Below are 14,115 nucleotides of genomic sequence, written 5' to 3'. Positions count from 1 at the left end.
CGTACTTTTTGAATTTCTTGCGCCACTTGTTCGATTTAGGAATTGCGCGTAAATGTCATTTTCGTCTTGTGGAGAGTGTATTTTACCGCGTCATCGCGAAGTGTTAGAATTTTCGGCAGGTTCTCGTAAGCAAAGGCTTTCGAAGTATCGATTGCCGATACACGCGAATGTGAGAGAGTTTCAAACAGATTTCTCCTTTAGTCTACGCTCAATAGCTTTCTTCGTGGACTTGTAGTCTACCGCCTTAATCCTATCCACCTTAATTTATCAAAGGCAAATTTCTGTTTCCAAGATGTAATCGACTACACCGTTTCACTTCGAACAATAACGAGTATTACCGTTTCTCGCGCGATTTATGTAAGAATTGTAAAGTTTCTCAGTTTCCGCTTTCACTCGCAGCAGTCGCCCCGCAAGGATATCCCTGGGCAAATCTTCGTCGCTGAAGCAATTAAGTAAACTTTCGTCTCTATTAATGGGGAACGGTGTTCCTTTGTTAGTCGAAACCTCTCCTCTACTTACATCTATTTATCTATTAACGACTGGGCGGGGAGAACGCGTCTTCTCCGGCCCAATTCCTTCGTCTACAGCTTCGGCGCAACAATTACCGAAGTTGCAACGGATTCACCTCCGTTCAGATTGGAACGAGTGCGAATCCGCTTTCAGGGATTTCCTTTCATCGTCCACTTTCTGATCGACGATCACTGGGCAACCTTGATTTCGCGGAGGAAAGAAGAAGAGTGTGTTATTCGATCGTGACGTCAGGCTTCCCACGCGTACGTATCGGATCGTCGGGATATTTCGTTTTGTAGTCCATCGATCGGAGCAGGTAAAGGCGACCAACAGGTTTGCACCTGTATACGCGCGAACACGAAGCTAAGAAATCCGAGCGTGTTCGTGTGACCGGGTCTCGCGAACCGGCAATCGTGTGCCGAGTAGGTACGTACCTGGCAGAGTCAGGTCGCCGGGACGCCAATGCAGCACTCGATTAGACGGCCAACAACGATATTCCATGTTATCGAAGTTTTTCACGAACAAAACTTACGTCGACAGATTTGAGCTACTTTTTGATCAAACGAGTGAACTTTATTTTTCGAATTTTTTGAAATTTTATTGTCAATGCGCTCGATTGATTCCTAACCTTTTCTAGCTGAAACAAATTTCTCCACTGTTGGGTTTAGTTTCACGAGAATACAAAAATTCTTTTGGTCATGTTAAATTATAATAATGATAAAAATTATTAGTAAGATATACTACTTTATGCATTTCACATGGTTGTTAGATTAAGACTATACGTGTAATAATCGAGTGAAATATATTATACAATGTTTATTTAATCTTTCATTTAAAGGGAAATATGAAAAGTCAGTGTAAACTATTACATCATTTTTCTCTGCTTTCCTTTCTGTGGAGCTAACCGATTTGACGATTGAGTGACATTTATCCGGCCAGTCTGTAAACTGGCTTGGCAAGGCTCATCGATTGCTCGGGTTATTCGTAAGAAAAATAGCATGTGACTGAGATCCTTACACGACCAAGCATCGATTGAATCGGATACGTAGTCACGAGCTGGATGAATAAGAGCGACGTGATATTATACTCTCCGTGTGCCGCGAAAATTATTCAGAAATGAAGTAATCAATTCTGGAACTGTTCAATATACTTTCTTTTATCGGTCGTGTGCATGCGTGCGCGCAGTTGTATGATTACAATAATCATCGAAATGTAACGTTCATTAAAATAGATTTGTTGTTTTCATTTTTTATTGATGAAATTTCGAGTTCAGTCTCGACGGTTTTTTTTTTAATGAAGCCAACTGTACTCTGGACTCAACGAGAGAAACTGGTAGACAAATTTCTTTCTATTGGGGAAGGTGCAGATCTTAAATAAGACACGAGCAGTCGAAGGATATTTTCGCTGTTTCGATTTACAGACTCCTTTAATCCCCGGTTTATTTATTTTCCCCGTTCGTTTATTCTACATCATCGGCCGTTTTATCTCGTGACAGTGGATTTATTTTATTCAAAAATTTATGACGGTATCATTCGCAATTCCAAATAAACTCTGAACGGTGATCGGGACTATATCAGGATTATCCTCGGACAATCGGAATCGATGATTTCCGAACGCAAACACGTTTCAGCGGCTGTCAAACAGCGCGCGCTACGGATCTTATCCGGTCGCGATATTTTCGCGAGTTACGATCGAATTTGTAACCGGACGTACATCGGATTTTGTGCGTATCAAAAATTGTCGTTGAACGGAGCGACGTTCACTCCCACGCGAAAAGGAAAGGTGTATATATTAATTTGCGAGCGGTTGTGTGGTACGGGAAAGGAACGGGCAACGGGAATTACGAAAGAAAGGTTCTCCGAACCTGACCGAAGATGGTAGTGAGGAAGGGCGGTATCCAACATTATCATTGCGCATTCAAATACGTCAGTAAAGTGTATCGCCAGATACACGTTTGTCTCTTCTATCATCTAAATCGATTTCGCTACTATTCCTGTAATTTTTTAAAGAAACACAAATAACTAATTAACTCTTTGCAGTTGGATGTCGCCGTAATGGCAACTTCGAGCTTTGATATCTAAAATCGAAAACTGTAAATGAATAATCTAATTATTCAACTAACGGGAGACATGTGGTTTTTTTCAGTATTTAAGACTTCGATCCAATTTTTTACAAGATATTAGAAGTTTATGACAGTCTTGTCCGCAAAGAGTTTATAGAAAACTGTTGACCGTTAAGAGTTATCTTAAAATCAAAATGATACTAATTTTTTCAACGATAAGTTACTTATTTTTTCAGATAAACATATAATTCTTCTTCGTTTTGCTTTAGCTTTTTGTTAGAATGTATTGTATACACTTCATTCTTTGATTTCATTGCGAGCATTATCAGAAATTTCTGAAATTACATTCCACAGTTGGTAGGTGAAACTTTTACGCTGGAAAGATGTACCATGCGCTTTAAGATGGTTTTGTTCCAAAATTGCCAATGGCGTCTTATGCGCATCGATAGTCTGGTTGCATCACACATACTACATTCTCTTGAAACGTATCGCCTTATATAAAATTATTAATAAACAAAATTAGTATATCTATGTGAAATAGGTAAAAGCAATATTCCTCGCCCAAGATTTTACCAGATCGCTGAACTAATAATTTCGAGCTTAAAAGGTTAAGACGATCTCGAACAGATCACATGTTGATCGAACGGTAACCCGTTTACGAAGCATTCGGCTCTTCGCGCGATTCAAAAGAATAACGCGAATGGAACTGTCCCAGCGATTAGATACGGCGCACGGCAAGCCGTATCCGAAGATCACCGTAGCGGATGAACGATAACGCTCGACGCTACTGATAAGAAGCTAATTAACGTCTATAATGCTACAGTTTTGCTTCACGATCATCACGTTGATATTAATATTTATTGACGAGCCGCGATGCTTGACCCTGGATGGGTTCAACTTTCGTCCGAACCGTTTCGTCCGGCGGACCATTTTCCCGCGAAGGATTAATGAACGTTTGGATAACGATCACGGTTATGGGCACACGTTCGAGCAAATTGTACAGATACGTCCGACAGCCTGGAAGGCACGTACATACGTGCGTGCGCCACGTGGCAACCGGGTCAATTGTGCTCTATAACGAAGCAAACGCTCGTTATCCTTGGAACAATTCGGCTATTGTGCCCAGGGTGGAACACCACGAAAACTGCGGAACGTGTGTCTGACACTTCGTCGATGTCTTTCTTGGTGAACGTAGGACACTCGCGCCGTAAAAAAAAGGAAAAAAGACATCGCCGGCAACCGGTTTTGTTATATAGCAGTCGTCAGGTGACTATAAGGCGGCAACTGCTTACTTGCAACAACGATTTGTCGACGATCTAGGAGATATTATACGGTTCGCCGCGGTGAGTTCCCTTGTCGCCGGTGAACCCGCTTTTGTATCGTCGTTCCTTTTCCTCGCGACGACATTATCGACCTTTGCAGTTTAATATCAAATCGTGGTCAAGTTCACTGGTTCGGATAGGAAATTGCGCGGAAAATGTTTCTCTGGATAAACGAACGTACTCTCTCACTCTCTTTCTCTTTACGATGATTTTGCGTATTCGCAGAGGACATCTACTTTTACGGACGTAACGCTCGAGATCTAAGCGTATAGAATATGAAACCGCATTTAGGTCGAAGGTTCGGTAATGAGGAATAAGGAGGAAGTTAAAAGTGTTTATGTAATATTGCGTAACATATGTACGCAAGTGGTAATAATATGAGACTGATGCGGAATATTATTTATAGAGAGTATATTGACGAGTATAAAATTAGTGTTCTGGAAAAACAGTTGTTAATACGAGACCTTGGCATTTTAAATCAATAGTCCTTCTGATCGCCTATCGCCTTTTCTAAGTAATTTGGACACAATATTAATGTCTATTGCTTTACAGTGCTTAGAACTTCATCTGTAATACTTTGTACACTAAACTCTTTGCACTCGTCATGCTGGAGATGACAATACAAATTTGTTATAGAACGTTAGAAATTGTTTGAAAAAGTGACACACTTCAAAAGATTATAAAAATTAAATCTTATTATAATAGTAATAAATTAAATAAATTTAAAACGTTGAATTCTACCGATGTAAATTACTTTAATTCATTTTCCTGAAAATAAATACAAGTTTACGCTTAACAATATTGAAAATAAATCGAATGCAAAGGGTTAAATTCAGTGACCACTGTCGTAATCAATGCCACAAGGACAAGAAAGAATAAACGTCCCGAACTGTTCATAAAATTAGAATGGAACGAAATGTTGCAAGTAAGCGATGCATAGCAATGAATTAGATTAAAGTAATATAACTAAGCGAATCAATTTGCCAATGAAAGCATATTGAAAGTTCAAGTACACGGGTTAAGGTGATTCAACGTGGTAAACATTACAATGTAGGCACAGCGAACGTCTGAACTGTAGAAGCGTGCCGCTGGACAAAGCTTGTAAGACGATGAATCGTAACCGATAATCATAACTCGATGTTCGTGACTTTGAATATTCTCCGTGCTTACGTTAAAATTAAAGCAGGATGCATCGTAACCTGCGCTCTCACCGAGACGCCATCGCGAGGTATGTCCGAGCTTGTGTTGCGCGATAATTTCAGAGGCACGTTGTCCGCGGGACTGTCCTTACCGTACACGTGACATTTATTATGCCATCGTACTTCCTCCGTTAGTATGTCGCACGATACTGGTATTCGTGGCAAACTGCAATGCAGACGACTGCAGGCATCAACGTATCAGGGCTTTTCGGTACGAAAACTTTGCGGATCAAGTCGGCCCATAGTGGTTGTGCAGTAGGTAGAACTGATTCGGGTCTGATGAAGAGAGTCAGACTCCTTTCATCGCCCCTTTCACCGTCGCAACACGTTTGAATAATTAAATACAAATAGCAAATGATTTAAATGCGGACGAGTTTTAGCTGCATATCGATTCGAAATACGATTGAAGAGAATGAATGGGAAGCTCTACAATATATGTTGTATACATTGATTTGATTGTATAAAAGTAATAAGCTCGAGCAATGACTTACAAATGAATTGATAAAGATTTTTTTATGAAAGTTAATTTTATAAGCTTCTTTTATAAGATTCTCTTGAAATGAAAATTAATTTTGTAAAGCTTCTTTTATGAAAATTAATATTGTAAATTCTTTTATGAACATTAATTTTGTACAGATTTATAAAGGTTTCAGAGCAGGAATAAACGAAATAAATATGATTTTATACATACATTTTGTATAGGAATGCACTATCGTTAGAAAGTATTTGATCGCTTGCATCATCTCCAGTTTATGGAAGAAAGGAGAACGAAAGTCTGTATATTCTATTGTCATTTCTATTCAGTCATATTCAGCGAGGTCACGTTATCATGGGATAAATGAAGATATATGCAACATAATATACGGAGATTCACTGAAAAGATGAAAGAGAGGAACGTTTTATTGTGTCTTTTGCAGCCAACAGAATAACATATGTTAATTTTTTCTCTGTGCCATATTTTTCTAGAAATGAAGGTGACTTTTAATTTTTCAAATGAAATGCTACATTTCTTTCATGCAATATGAACACGATCGTTAAGACAAATCCTTTTAGAAATTCATTGCCTGATTCAATGATTTTCATATAAAAACCCGAATGGAAAGAACAACAAGAAGATTTTGTAACATTGAATATAAAATTAGTATACTGATACATCTAACAATTAAAACTCCATATCGTGTTTAATATCACTATTATCTTTTTATCTTCAACAGCCGAAACGTTAAACCATTGTTAATTATTAGCAAACTATTAAACGCGTTAATAAAGCTGAAGGATGTTTAACTACTACTAATTATCACTAAACTATTAACCCCTTGTCCTACGGTTTCTTTCACAACTATGCTTGATAGATCTTCTTTATTGTTAATAACTTAGTAGAGAAAAAGAGAGAAAATTTGTTGCTTGTTTTGTGTCTGTTTCTATTCTATAAGATAAAAATGAATAATAGACAAGTTTCATTTAGGATAACGGAGCCTAATGTTCAACACCATAATATTTCGGAAAATAAATAGCTTGATGTGTTAGTTACCGTAAGAAACACTTTATTAATAATAGAAAACAATCATATTCACAGTATACATCCATTAACAATTTATCATTGAATGCAAAGCATTACTGTGTTTGGTAGTACGTTAAATTTTCTGAGTAACGAGGTAAATAATTAAATTTTCTAATACAGATAAGTCAACAAATTTTATTTTTCATGATTTATCATTGATCATGTCTGTTTTTCAGTATTCAAAAGCAATTTGCTGCAAATGTATTTTCTTTTTAGAATAGTTATTATTTTTTTACATGGGTTGCTAATATTACATATTATTATGTTACGTTTCTATTATATGGTGGCGATTACAAAAATGATAATAATGGAACAAAAGATGTCCAATGTAATGTGTTTACGACGAATGTAGTGATCCCGATGTGTTATTCACGTATCCAATGCGTAAAACAGAAAAGAAAAAGAAAATGTGGAAAATTCATTTATTTATCTTTTTTAATTCTATAAATATTAATTTTTCCTGATAAAAATGAGTTTTGTTTGCAAATTACCTTGGTGTTCCATATCAAGAATCATTGTTTCATATCGTTGTTTTTGATTTTATTTACATTTTTTATCCTGGTTTAAAAGCACGGTTTGAAAGCAATTTTTGCATTGTTATTGATCAGTGAATAAATGTTTATTAATTTTCTCGTGTTTCGGTGCAGGTTTTATTGAAAAAAAGTGCATCTCTTTTGGCAAGCTTTTCGAATCAGGTGTTCCATATTATAGGAACACATATTACAGGTGCTGTTACCCTACATGGAAAATAAATAAATAAAATTTAGATTTGACGGTTAAAAAATTTCATCACGAGTCTGTCTCGATATTATAGGGAAATGAGTTAAAAGTGTGAATGAGACAACTGAAAAATGCATTGTTTCTCGACGACAGTAATATGAATGGATAACCATCCAACAAGCGATCGAATAGGTTCACGCGACAGTCTCTTTTCTGAAGGATAGTGGTTTCCACAGGAGTGGGTCTTGCGCTGGAAAGGAGGACAGGGCCAAAGGGAAATGTAATCCCTTAGAAGTTCGACGATTGTCGGGCGTTAGTTTGAATGGCTTCGCTGTCTTCCGTTTTGGCATCGCGCAGGATACCTACCGCTGCTCAAATTCAAGCGAAGTAACGGGCTTCTTCAAGGAGCATCGCTCCGGATACGGTGTATAACCGTTCGGCTACGTGTTTACGTTACGAAACGCGTTCTCGCATTGCCGCGTAACCGTAAGAGCGTGACGAAAACTGATCTACGTGGGTGACGGTCTGCTTTGTCGTCCTCTCGCTCCTAAGCAACCTCCAGCAACGACGCGTTACCTTTCTCGCGGGGTCCACGCGTCTATAAATTAACATCTAGATCATAGAACTCAGGTAGATTCCCGTTAAGTTTTCTTTAGCTTTGCAATGAAAAATCGTTCAATAAAATGTTCGAGACTCTTATATTTTACAGCAGACAACGTTCTGAATCATTTTTCAGTTGCACGCCATTTAGAAATCCATTTTTATAAATCGCATTCCATAAGTTACGGGAATGTTTGTAATTAATACAGATACTGATATTTAAAATTTGTATATTGTAACTGGAAATAAATAGCGCAATAATGCGATTAGATTTATTTGATTGTCGTATCATATTATCTTATTATTTATTGTACTTATTGTTTCTTAGTGCTGAGATGAACAAATGTTTATACTTAAAACGTAAAAGATTCAGTAAGCTCAAGTTACTACTTTGTTAACAAACCAATTACTTTGTATAAATTAATACATTAAGTTGTATACGTTTACTTTATTGATACTCGAAGTGTTTTTGTATTTTTATATTTTGATACTTGTAAGGCACATAAGACACGCTTAGTGTAATCTTTGAGCTTGTTTTAAGACCCGTAATTTCTTGAAATCATGTTGAATCGATGCGAGATCCAGTCGTAAATCTGGAACCGTATTCAACTTATCACGGCAAATATTTTTTACGAAGGTACAAGGAGAGAAAGTTTTCCTTAATAACTCTGCGTTTGTAAACGACAACAGAAACTTAAGCTGCGTCTCTGAAGATCGTTCATATTTTATGCTTTCTATCTTCTATCTATCTTCTTCCTCCGTTATATAATTTTTTTTACGCGAACCCAATTATTCGGTGCGATATCCTAACCTGAGAACCACTGATGTACAGAGTTAAATTTTATAACGGGATCAAAACCATTATAAGTGTTGAACATCACTGTGTACATGGTAATTATACCAAATACAGTTATAATACTCTTCTTCAACTCTAAATGTCTAGGTAAGATAGGCTAGTATAGCTAAATACAATATTTATTTAATATCTTGTTAACGCTAGGTTTACGAAACGCCTCAAATAAACCCATATTGAATTGTACAATAATTATTTAATAAATTATTGTGCAGATTTTGATAAGTACAACAGTAATTGTCTATTTCTAAACCTCCAATTTTCAAAATCCAAATGGACGAACAATAGTTTTTTTCGGAACAATGAAATGAACTATACAATAAATATTCGCCAACCTAGTGTTAATAATATTAAAATAATCAATAATTAAAATGTAAATCAACAAATGTACGGTTATGTACAATCTTGTTAATTATTTCTTGATCTTATTCACATAAAATACAACTTCGATAATATTCTGTGTTATCATCAAAATATTAAGTATAATCATTCTTTTGAAAGATAACTCTCCAAAAATATGTTTACCATGGAGACCTTCCGGATTTTTATAAAATCTGAAATTCGAAAATTACAACTCGTAGGTAAATAGAAATGTGGAAGATGGAGTTGAACTAGTTCTGAGAGTAACAGAATATCCAAAAGTTTATCGCGGCAGCGAAATCTTTCGATGTATCTCGCGAGAAGGAAAAAGCAGGTCGTCCGTTGTGTTTTGTTGTGTCAGAAAAAAAAGGAGAAAATAGGTGAATCGCATATAAAAATACACCGTGAAGTAGTGACCTCCTTGGCTCCAAACCTGCTATTACGCAAATTCCTTTTCAACAGGTTCTACTACTCGGTCGTTCGGACGAAAATTTAAGACGCGACAGTGTGCTCCGCTTGCAAGGAAGCTAAATCCGAAGATTTCAAGGTTTACGTTGCACGGCCGTAGAAATCCGTTTTAATCGCGCTCGTCTAAACAACACCAGTGTCAGATATTCGCACGCGGAAGTGCGTATCGGTTTTGCATAAGACTGATTACTTAAGAACAAAAGCTGTTTTGTTCGGCTGCAGTTCCATTGTGACGATAATAAAGAATTCGTCATTATTTACTGTTTCAATTAAAGCACCTAATTTGAATAAGAACGTTACCTCGATATGGTTTTATGATCTTATCTAGCTTGCCATATCGAATTGAATCTCGTCATTTATGCAATTATTTTATATTTCTTTTATTGTTATATACTGAAATATTGTTATTTTATTTATCTCCTTTAATATTTACATCTGACACTTTTATTTCGTTATAATAAATATTGTATAATAAATTTGAATTATTTATTCTTTATCGAAACATTGTACATTTTTGGAACTACACGAATTATTTCATAAGACGAAATTTAGTTTTAGTATTGTTCATAATGTGACCATGAAATCGTTATCAATTAATTAGTGATTTCCTAACGAGAATAAACTCAACCGCGATATGTATATATTAACGTAAAAGCTAGGACATTCAACCAGGAAGTGAACCATTTCTTTAAGATCCGGTGACGCAACGTAATCGCCGGAATTATCTTCTAATGAAAATAAAACTCTTACACCCATCATGCAAAGATGTTTTCTCAATGAAAATAAGTTCAAACAATTCGTGTGTACTTTTTATCAAACTCACTTTAACTTTTAATAATCCAATTTCGACGAAACGATTTTGTTGGTGTAGTATTTGGCTTCACTTTCATCAGAAGATCACCAGCAAACTATTGGAACGCAAATTTTATTTTCACTCGAACTTTACCTTAGAAATATCTCAAGGTGCTCTACTCTTTGATATTATTCCATAACGTCGCGGTTGATCTTATTTTCATGAAGAAACAAAAAATATATTTTCATAAAGTAATACAAATATTTAACTGTCACTGTCTCGTTTGAATAACTTGGAATGTTACCTACGTTAGCAAAACTGCGGTCACGATCTGAGGAAGTGATTCCTGAACGAAGCGTGCAAACCAACGAAGTAAACTTTTTGTACTGACACATAAGGCAAAAACACAAGTGGTTGATCAGTTAAGAAACATTTTCTGCGTGAATAATAGTAAACGTTCGCTCCTTTATTAAACGGAGGGACCCTATGCATGAAAATGCTGTTTGAACTTCTTCCATTATGTAACAAAGCAAAATTTTTTTAAATACTTGTATTATCCAAATTTTCTAGACATTTCTGAGAATTCAATACTTGCGTCAGAAGTAGACTATCCTTGAAAACGAGAAAACTAGTAATTGAGCATGTGTTACTTAGTAGTTAACCACTTATAGTAAAATCAAAAACACTAAAGGTGATTACTGTAATATCGTTTATCTGCAACGATTATGGCAAATTACAAGTAAAAGAATAAATACAAATGAAAATAAATTAATACTGAAATTACAAAACAGAGGCATACAAGCAACGTCAATGAAATAATTCGTTAGGTTTCGCGATAAACAATTTAATTCAGATAAAAGCGTTTCGGAGTTGGGTTGGTAGATGCTGCAGCATATCTACCTCGCCTTTATCGAAAGATTATTACTTTTAAAAACCTTATCTTTCAAGTTTTCCTGAAAAAGATCAACTACTAATACCAGATCAATTACTGGCGCCTTTACCTTACCATGGTGCATTAATGTATTGATTCCTTTTTCCTCGAGCATGGTTGAGTATTATAATAATTATCCGAAGAAAGGGAAATACATCGTCTGAACGTCTTATACTTATATTGTGCTTTGACAGTATTGATATGTACGTATGTGCATATTCCCAGTGGTGAACTGTATTCACGTTAGAGTTCCCACCCAAGGCAGCCACATTGATCGGAGGTTGTGCCAGTCGTTCTTTTTTTAATAGTGAACCTTGAACACCACGTGTCCTTGGTATCTTCACGTTACAGTAGATACACAAATAAGCACTCGACTCTGGAGAAAAAGCTGCTGGACTCATAAATATTTGCGGGGCATCGAGCGTACCGCATTCCTCGTTTCCTTCCTTGCCATGGCCTCGTACCTCAACGCTTATTACATATTTAATAATAGAGAGTGGAAGATAAAAAGCTTCGTTTAACATATGTTACCTCGGGTACCTTGCACATTTAGTTGTCGAATAATAAGTTCTGCATTAATTTATATAATAAGTCTTCATATGTAATTCCTCTACATTAGTGTTAAAATAATATTATCGCTAAAGTACGTTTGCTGCTTCTTTTATTACGCCGAGAAAATAAAACTGAAAAGTGAAACAATAAAATATGAGAATGTAGCGATACTGGACAATCAAAATTTTCTGCGTATTCAATAGAGAGTGCTAGCCTTGTTACAATGTACTTACATTGTATCACAGAGAAGACTACCTATAAACGTGCTTCTATTTTATTTATCGTTAACTGTTACATTTCTTTAAATAATGTATGTGTTTATTTGAAGCTTCGAAAGCTTTTTATTACCATTTTTAAATCGATATAAATAATTCTCTTTTATACTAATTAACACGATTACAGTAAACCTGACACTTTCACAGTTCAATGACTGCGCGTTTTTCATTTCATTTGTCGGCCTAGGATCATTAAAACCATAGTTGATCCTTCTCGAGCATAAAATCAATGAGTATGTTGAACAGAGATTCACGAGTGTCGATTATTTCGCTGGAGATTGGTATCCGTCCACTAGATGACATTCTGTTTCTACGTGATTTCTCGCGAGAAAAAAACGATCGCGGTTTGATAAAGTTTATCGGGAACGGTGTTCAACTATAACTTACTTGGCGTGGAGGACACCGTGATCATGAAGGCGGTTCCTTCTGGGCGAGGCCCTTCCATTGCACTGAGGTAGGGCTGAACCTTGCGAATACTCCTAACGTGGGTATATCGAGCGCATAATTTTTGGCAGTCGGGACCTGCGTTCGCGCTGTCCCGGATTCGAAAATCGAAACAAAAGTCGACTTTCCTCTTGACATATTGCCTACAGCGACTGTTCATGTACAGCAACGAACTAAAGTATTGGTATAAATTAGATTTTTTTCATAAATATTGTTTAGTAAGTGTTTTTAATACGTTCGTGATCAATGAGAAACGGTAATTCGAGCTACTTGTATACAAAATATAAATTTTTCTGAAATATTCAACACAAAGAAATAATAATATACACTAAGCATATTAGTTTGATTCTACTCTTAGATTTATAAATAAATGACTTTCCAACAAACATTTCGAGTAGTCTTTAAGGTAGTTCTCTTGTATACCGACACTTCAGAATTTAAAAATTTCCTATCATGATTTTGATAAGAAAGAATTGCTCCTTTCTGTCGCGAACTTGATTCTAAGTGCCTATCGTTGCTCAAGATATTTCTTGCGAGAGTAAACCTTTTCACAGTCGATCAGATAACGATGTAATAGAATTTACTAGTTTACTAATTAACTAGTTATTAGAAAGGCTTTTATTTAATAATATGAAGTAATTCGTAATCAACATAATATACATATACCATGCTATTCATAAATATTACTCCTCAATGAATATCGTGGAATATTACGTTATTATCATACTACCTATGAATTTTTTGATTTCAGTTCTTTGCATATTCGATCGAACAATTATACATTTTTAAGAAAACTGACTGTTATTTGAATTATCAATATGTGAAACAAGAAATACTTCTTAGAACAAATGTTATTTGAAATTACACAGGAAGTGGCGGTCCTCGCGTATCTTGCGGTTCTGTGGATTTGCGGTTTCGACGGTGTATATCCATGCGACGTTTCTTTGATACTATCGAAAAAAGTTCAGTGATGAAAAATGATAAATAAATGAATCAAGAACAGGAAGAAATAGGTAAATAATTTTGCTGCTACATTAAAGCTGCTCTTGTACAGCGAGTTGCCTCTAATTTTATAAAAGCTTGCCCATAGTTCCGTTAAGTAATTCTATAGTTAAAAAAGAGATTCATGAATATTTGAAAATTGTCGTGGTTGCAAAAGTAGAAGCGGATATAATTAGAAACGTGATTTAACTACAAATAGTAGACGGATAAAGAAGACTAAACAATTAGTATGACTAATATTTTGTTAGACAATGTAAATGCTTATTCACTATTGTAAGTTTTCATTATAGTTACCGATCAATTATTTAAATTAGCAGCTAGCATTTAATCTCTTTACTTTTATAACAATTATAAAAATGCATTTAGTCTTATCGTTAATTGTTGAAATTATTTTTTTAAATCAGAATTACAAAAATATTTTTGCGGAAACGCGGTATTCATCTTCTGCAATTGATATTTTAAA

General features: G+C 35.6%; 1 protein-coding gene and 1 non-coding gene across 3 annotated transcripts in view; both read left to right on the top strand.

Annotated features, from left to right (window-relative positions):
* Positions 1-14,115, top strand: part of numb (NUMB endocytic adaptor protein) — a 74,737-nt gene that overhangs the window by 1,384 nt on the left and 59,238 nt on the right. The gene's annotated exons all lie outside the window — the stretch shown is intronic.
* LOC116425536 (U1 spliceosomal RNA) lies at positions 12,586-12,748 on the top strand. The gene has a single exon (XR_004234699.2). It is a non-coding gene; the product is annotated as a U1 spliceosomal RNA (small nuclear RNA).

Source organism: Nomia melanderi, chromosome 4 (assembly GCF_051020985.1).
Source record: "Nomia melanderi isolate GNS246 chromosome 4, iyNomMela1, whole genome shotgun sequence".
Classification (NCBI taxonomy): Eukaryota; Metazoa; Arthropoda; class Insecta; order Hymenoptera; family Halictidae; genus Nomia; species Nomia melanderi.
The sequence above is the reverse complement of the archived record's forward strand: the minus strand, read 5'-3'. Positions and strand labels throughout refer to the sequence as shown.